The following is a 5899-nucleotide window of genomic DNA, read 5'->3' as shown; positions in this document are numbered from 1 at the left end:
CAGACCTCAAATTAAATAATACCTTTAACCCTTTTTAAAAATGATATGAGAATTAAGAAGAATAGTCTTATAAACCCATAGTGATATAAGTTCTTTTCCATTTTTATTTATTGTGTACAATTGCCTTCATTTACTATATATGACCAGAAGAGGGAGTTAGGGGGAATTTAATATGAAATTCTGGAAGAGAAAGTCAGGGTTGCTATCTAAAAATATCTCACCTACTCAGTTTTTTCTCAAAATATTCACAGAGTCCCTGTTTCTTTCTAAGTCGGCAGCTAATGATTTTAATAAGTTCCTTTTTTTTTTTACATCAGAGCTCTTCCATGTCCACCAATAGATCAGAATTTATTACTGTCATTCTGTAAAATATCAAGATGAGAATGAAAATAGCCCGTTTTTACTTGAATCATTAAAACTTCTTAAATTAAAAAAATATTTAAAAATACTTTGATTGTGATGGTTAGATGTATCCATGAGTTTTAATTAATTGCTTTGCTATTTTTTATTGTAACAGCCAGCAATCTCTCCTAATAGAAACCAATGCTTTAATGATTCATTGGGTACATTAGAAATGCTCAGTAGAAGTGACAAATCAATAAATTTTCCCAGACTGTAGCTCTTTCGCCACTATACTTAAAGTTTTTAATTATTTCAGCATTCATCATTATAAGAGTTTGATTATTTAAATACATTAATGATTTTTACTTCAGTATTTAGCATAGATTTTCTTAATCTATTCATAGATGCAGGGAGTCTTTAGATCTTAACACCCTTTTATCTTACATTCCAAAAAAGATGCAAAACAATCCAAAATGATTTCCAAAAACTAAGAAAAATTATGGATGTAGAGTATAGGAAAAATCATGACAGTTGTAAAGAACAACTTATATAATCTCACAAGAATAATTACTTTCCAGACTTGCACAGAAGTGCTACAGATGTCCTCCTGCAATTTCTGAAACAGTTTTTTAGAATCACATGCAGTCCTGCTAAAAAAAGTTTTGGATTATGAGAAAGTAGCCAGTGTTTCATCTGTAATGAAACTGCAATTATGTATATGTGCAAAGTCTGAATGGAATACAAGTAATCCTCAACGTACGACTATAATGGAGCCCGGAATTACAGTTGCAAATGGTTGCAGTCGTATGTCGAGATGCCCATGTGATCGGAAGTAATTTTCCATCCTTTTTTTGCAAGTTGTCTTTAAGCAAATTCATTCATTTAAATGTTGTTGTTGTTTTTTTTACCAAAAAACATGATGTGCCATGACTGTAGAATGCCACAATGACCTGCCTGACATGTGGTCACATCATCACAGGGATGGGTAGCATGACTGTTTACAATGGCCTGGAGTGCTTTATGATTGGTTGTTTAAGTGGGGACTACGGAAAGGTAAATTGCTTTAAGGAACATTAGTGTGGGCATATTAATCATCCTTGCTACCATCCCTGACCTTTGCTGAGTTGAGTGAAAAGACTGATGGAGAAGTCCACAGTCTACTTGAGTTCGATCAAATCCAAGCACAACTCTTCTTCACACTTCACATCCCAACCTAGCTTGATGGAGGAGAGATGGGTTAAGGCTATTTAACCTAAACATGCTATTTAAAAGATTTTTATAGATCCTTTTGATCTTAAGAAATTGGGGTTTGTTTGTGCAATTTGAACCTTAGAGTCTATAAGATTCAGAGATTTTCTTTGCAAGACTGAACAGAAGAAATTATGTCAGATCACACCATCAATGAGTACAATTAGCACTTTTAATGGATTGATAAGGTATATGCTCACATCTGTTTCTTTAGTTCAAGGGCCTTAAAAGTGATGAGCTAGCAGTTTCTCCATTTTACCTTGATGAGAACATTTGTATTGTATTGCTCAAAATTTTTGGATTACTGTTGCGAATACTACATTTATTGCATGGGTGTTTTTTTTTACAAGGATTTCCCCATTATACCACAATATTTTGGGGTGCCAAGTTAAATACTAGCTGGGGGTATTCCTGACACAAAACCCATTAAGAAAATGATGGAAGCCAGTCTTTGATGAAAATAGTGGCCCAAAATAAAAATAGATTTAACTTTATTCTTTGCTAGAATTAGTTACAAGAAATCTGGCCCAAAGTTTGTTCTGTCAATTTTAAGTAGCCCTGAAGTTCATTTTTTTTTAAAAAAATAACTGAACTAGAGCTATAGAAAGCTGTATTGATTTAAATACGAGTAGAATTGGCTTTTTGTAGATCTATCCATGCCCCACCCATGCACTTTGGACAATCTCCAGATTGTCTAGAACTATCTAGAACAGACATGTCAAACTCACGACATCACGGGACATCGCGCGATGTATCGGAGCTTTTTTCCCCATTGCCAGCAATGGGGTGGGCGCGGTTTCCTCGTGACACATCCGGCCTGAGGGGCCTGCAGTTTGACATCGCTGGTCTAGAAGGATATTGTAGAATTACTTTCCTGCCATCCACTAACTAATCTATGAGTGATTCTAAATACTGTCTTAACTGTTGCTTAACCTTGCAAACTGTCCAGTCATCCTGACAAACCCCCAGAAATTACTAATTTAAAGTCCAAGCATTACCCAACAATGAAATCCTTGAGCTTTTTCCAAGTGAGAATCCACAGATCTCCTCAACCTAAACATCAGAAAGTTATATTAGGGTGCTAGATTTTTGGCACTGGTTTGTTCTCCAAGCTTGTTTCAATATAGTTTCTAAATGTTTCATTACTGAACATCCTCAGCAGGATTTTCTTGTCCTGTTCTCCTTAGCTTAAATGTGTCTTGTGTGCCAGTATGGACAGTTGGTAAATTCTGAGCAGCTGATCGGTTCTCTTGTTGATTGGTATTAATCAACAAGAGAACCAATCAGCTGCTCAGAATTTAAATATAGCTCCAAACAAACAAGCAATCGCATGACCAACTGACCACACTGGCACACAAGACATTTATAAGCTAAGGAGAACAGGACAAGAAAATCCTGCTTATGTTACCTAGTTGGGTAATGAAATGTTCAGAAACTATGTTGAAACAAGCATGGAGAACAAACCACTTCCAAAATCTAAAATCCGAGCTATTTTCTATTATTTCAAAGCTAGATTTTTCTTTATGGCTTGCAATTGTTTCCTTAAGAAAAGACACATTGGCAGTGATGTAACAGCTAATTATAGAAGAGCTATATTCCAACATTTGGAAATTATGCTGATGGAAATGGTGATGATTCAGGAATCCAGTAACTGGAAAAATTTCTTGTTGATGTATTTGCATTTTTATATATTTTTAATTATTGTTGTTACGTGGCCAGGAGCAGCCAGAAAAATGGTCTCTAAAATGTGAACAGATTGGTATGATTTGATAAAAATTCCCCACTGAAGAGAGAATTGTAACAATGTCATAGCATCACATGAAGTTTATTCCATCAGAGAAGGGAATGTTCCTTCAATTCATTCATCTGTGAGCAAATACAAAAAAGCTATGAGTAAGATGAAAGTAACATGAATACAGTATGTTAGCCTGAGATGCAATTTACAGTTACAATGTGCCTTCAGTCAAGGAAAAAAGAAAACAAAAGTTCTTTGTGGTATTAAATTCCTGAGAGAGAACACCATTGGTCCTCAGAAAATAAACATAGCTGCACCTCCTAAGAACACAGGAATTTTAGAAAAAATATAAAGAGCTTTTCATGGGATGCTAACGTTCAGTTGTGTCAGAATACTTTATGGTGAAATCTTGTACAAAAAAAGGTAGATATTGTACATTCTTTCATCTTTCGAGGCAACCAGAGATTTTTAAAAATAATTTGCAGAGATTTGGGCTATGCCTGATGACTGATTTTCTAATTTGAACTGGGATAATATTAGCCCTCAAATTAAAATTTACTTTCTGTCTGAGTGGATCTTATTTACTTTGCTCCCAAACATTTTGCATTGAAAAAAACCAAAATGCTTAATAATATATCTTGTAAAACATTTCTGTAATGTATAACCTGAATTTCTTATCACAGGAAAGATTACTTTTTTTAAAGAATTTATAATCAAGATCTGAATGAGGGTGCAGTGGTTAGAGTACAGTATTGCAGGCTACTTCTGTTGACTCCTGGCTGCCAGCAGTTTGGTAGTTCAATTCTCACCGGCTCATCCTTCTGAGGTTGGTAAAATGAGTTCCCAGATTGTTGGGGGCAATATGATGACTCTGTAAACTCTTAGAGAGGGCTGTGAAGCGGCATATATGTCTAAGTGCTATTGTTATCTCTTAAGAAGGTCTTGGTTTTCTCTCTCCTCAAGAAGCCCTTGTTGGACCCTACGATTTCTGTCCACTATCCAGCCTCCCCTTTGGGAGGAAGATGGTTGAAAACCAGCCAAGCTACAGCATCAAAGAACTTTCTTTTTACAACTTTATTTCCAGTTAGATCATTTCAGGGAAGAAATCCAACTTTATTCTAACAGAAGTTCATTGCTGCAACCTCTAAATTGGATAGAGCATTGAGCCTATGGGACTGTCAGAGTTAAGTCCATAATACTGTTGGTGAAAGAAATTCTCCCTTTGGATAAGATTCATATCTGTCTACCCTGAAAATAACAGGATTTGCAAATCATTTACAAGTAGTTCTCACTACTAACAGTACTTGGCACCGGGAACCATTGCAAAGCAGCAAGGTCATAAAGCTCAATGTCATATGTCCATGCTGATTTATGATGGCATTTCTGGTAGTTCCCATTGCTGTGATTAGGCAAATCTTATATGGTTGCATGGATCATGTGATTGCCAGTGCTTTTTTTCTAAAAAAAATAAAGGTGCCGGAACTCACACACGTCATACAACCCGCCTTGCCTACCCTACAATGTTCCATCCAAAAAAGGTGCCGGAACTCCGTTCTGGGCGTTCTATGAGAAAAAAAGCCCTGGTGATTGCTATTGTAACACTGTAACATGGTAATCATGTGACCATGGGATCTAATTGCCAACTTCCAGAATCACAATCATGTGACCATAGGGGATGATGTAACAACAACTAGGACCTATCATGTCCCCCTTATTCAGCATCTTCATAACTTCAAACAGTTGCTGAAAGAGTGGTCATTAAATGAGGATTACCCGTATTAGTTCCAGAAAAGATAACACAACCTAAAAATAATATATAAATAGAACAGTTGCAGAAGATATGCCCTTCCCAGTTATAAAAGATAGTCCAATCAGTATTAATGGAAGTAATCTATTTTTTTCCACTTCAAATTGGCTTACATAAAGAAATCTTGATGAAAAGATAACATTGTGAAAACTTGGCTTTCACTCCATAATACGCCCTTCAAAAAAATTCATTAAACATTCAACAGGATTTAAATACATCATAAAGGCCTTCACTGCCAATTTCACATCTCCTTTCATGGCGTGATCTTTACCCAAAGTCAATTTTTCATCTTTGTGGGAAAACAAAACAGGAAAATCCCAGAATTTCTGAAGGTGAACCATTCCTCCTTTAATAATCTCTTCACCTTTGGAATTGGATCACTGTAAAACCCCAAAGGCGAGAGAATTACTTGTTTGTGTGGAGAAAAGGCAGAATAAAACACATAGCTGAAAGGTCGTTCTGTAGCTGACATTTATTAAAAACTGCAATATATTTTTTATGTTTCCTATGTTGTTATTTTTATTTTTAAAATATTATTGAGTTGCTGGACCATTGAAACTAAAAAGAAGCCCTGGCAGTCAATAATGATAACAATAATGTTCAACTTCAAGCATTTGGTGAACATCTAAAACATAACAGGAATTCCAACAATAATAATTGTTATTATTAACTATTACCAAAATGCCATCGCCAGAGAGCAAATCTTACTCCCAGCACTGATGATGTTACCTAGTTGGGTAATGAAACATATGCAAGGAAACAACCAA

General features: G+C 35.5%; 1 non-coding gene across 1 annotated transcript; it reads right to left on the bottom strand.

Moving 5' to 3' along the window:
- Positions 1-2815: 2815 nt before the first annotated feature.
- On the bottom strand, positions 2816-2907 carry LOC114922283. Its single transcript, XR_003810369.1, has one exon. It is a non-coding gene; the product is annotated as a small nucleolar RNA snoR109 (small nucleolar RNA).
- Between the last annotated feature and the right edge of the window lie 2992 nt (positions 2908-5899).

This window comes from Protobothrops mucrosquamatus, unplaced genomic scaffold (assembly GCF_001527695.2).
Source record: "Protobothrops mucrosquamatus isolate PMUCROS unplaced genomic scaffold, P.Mucros_1.0 scaffold42, whole genome shotgun sequence".
In the NCBI taxonomy this organism is placed as follows: Eukaryota; Metazoa; Chordata; class Lepidosauria; order Squamata; family Viperidae; genus Protobothrops; species Protobothrops mucrosquamatus.
Note: the sequence above shows the minus strand (reverse complement) of the source record. Positions and strands in the feature narration are given on the sequence as shown.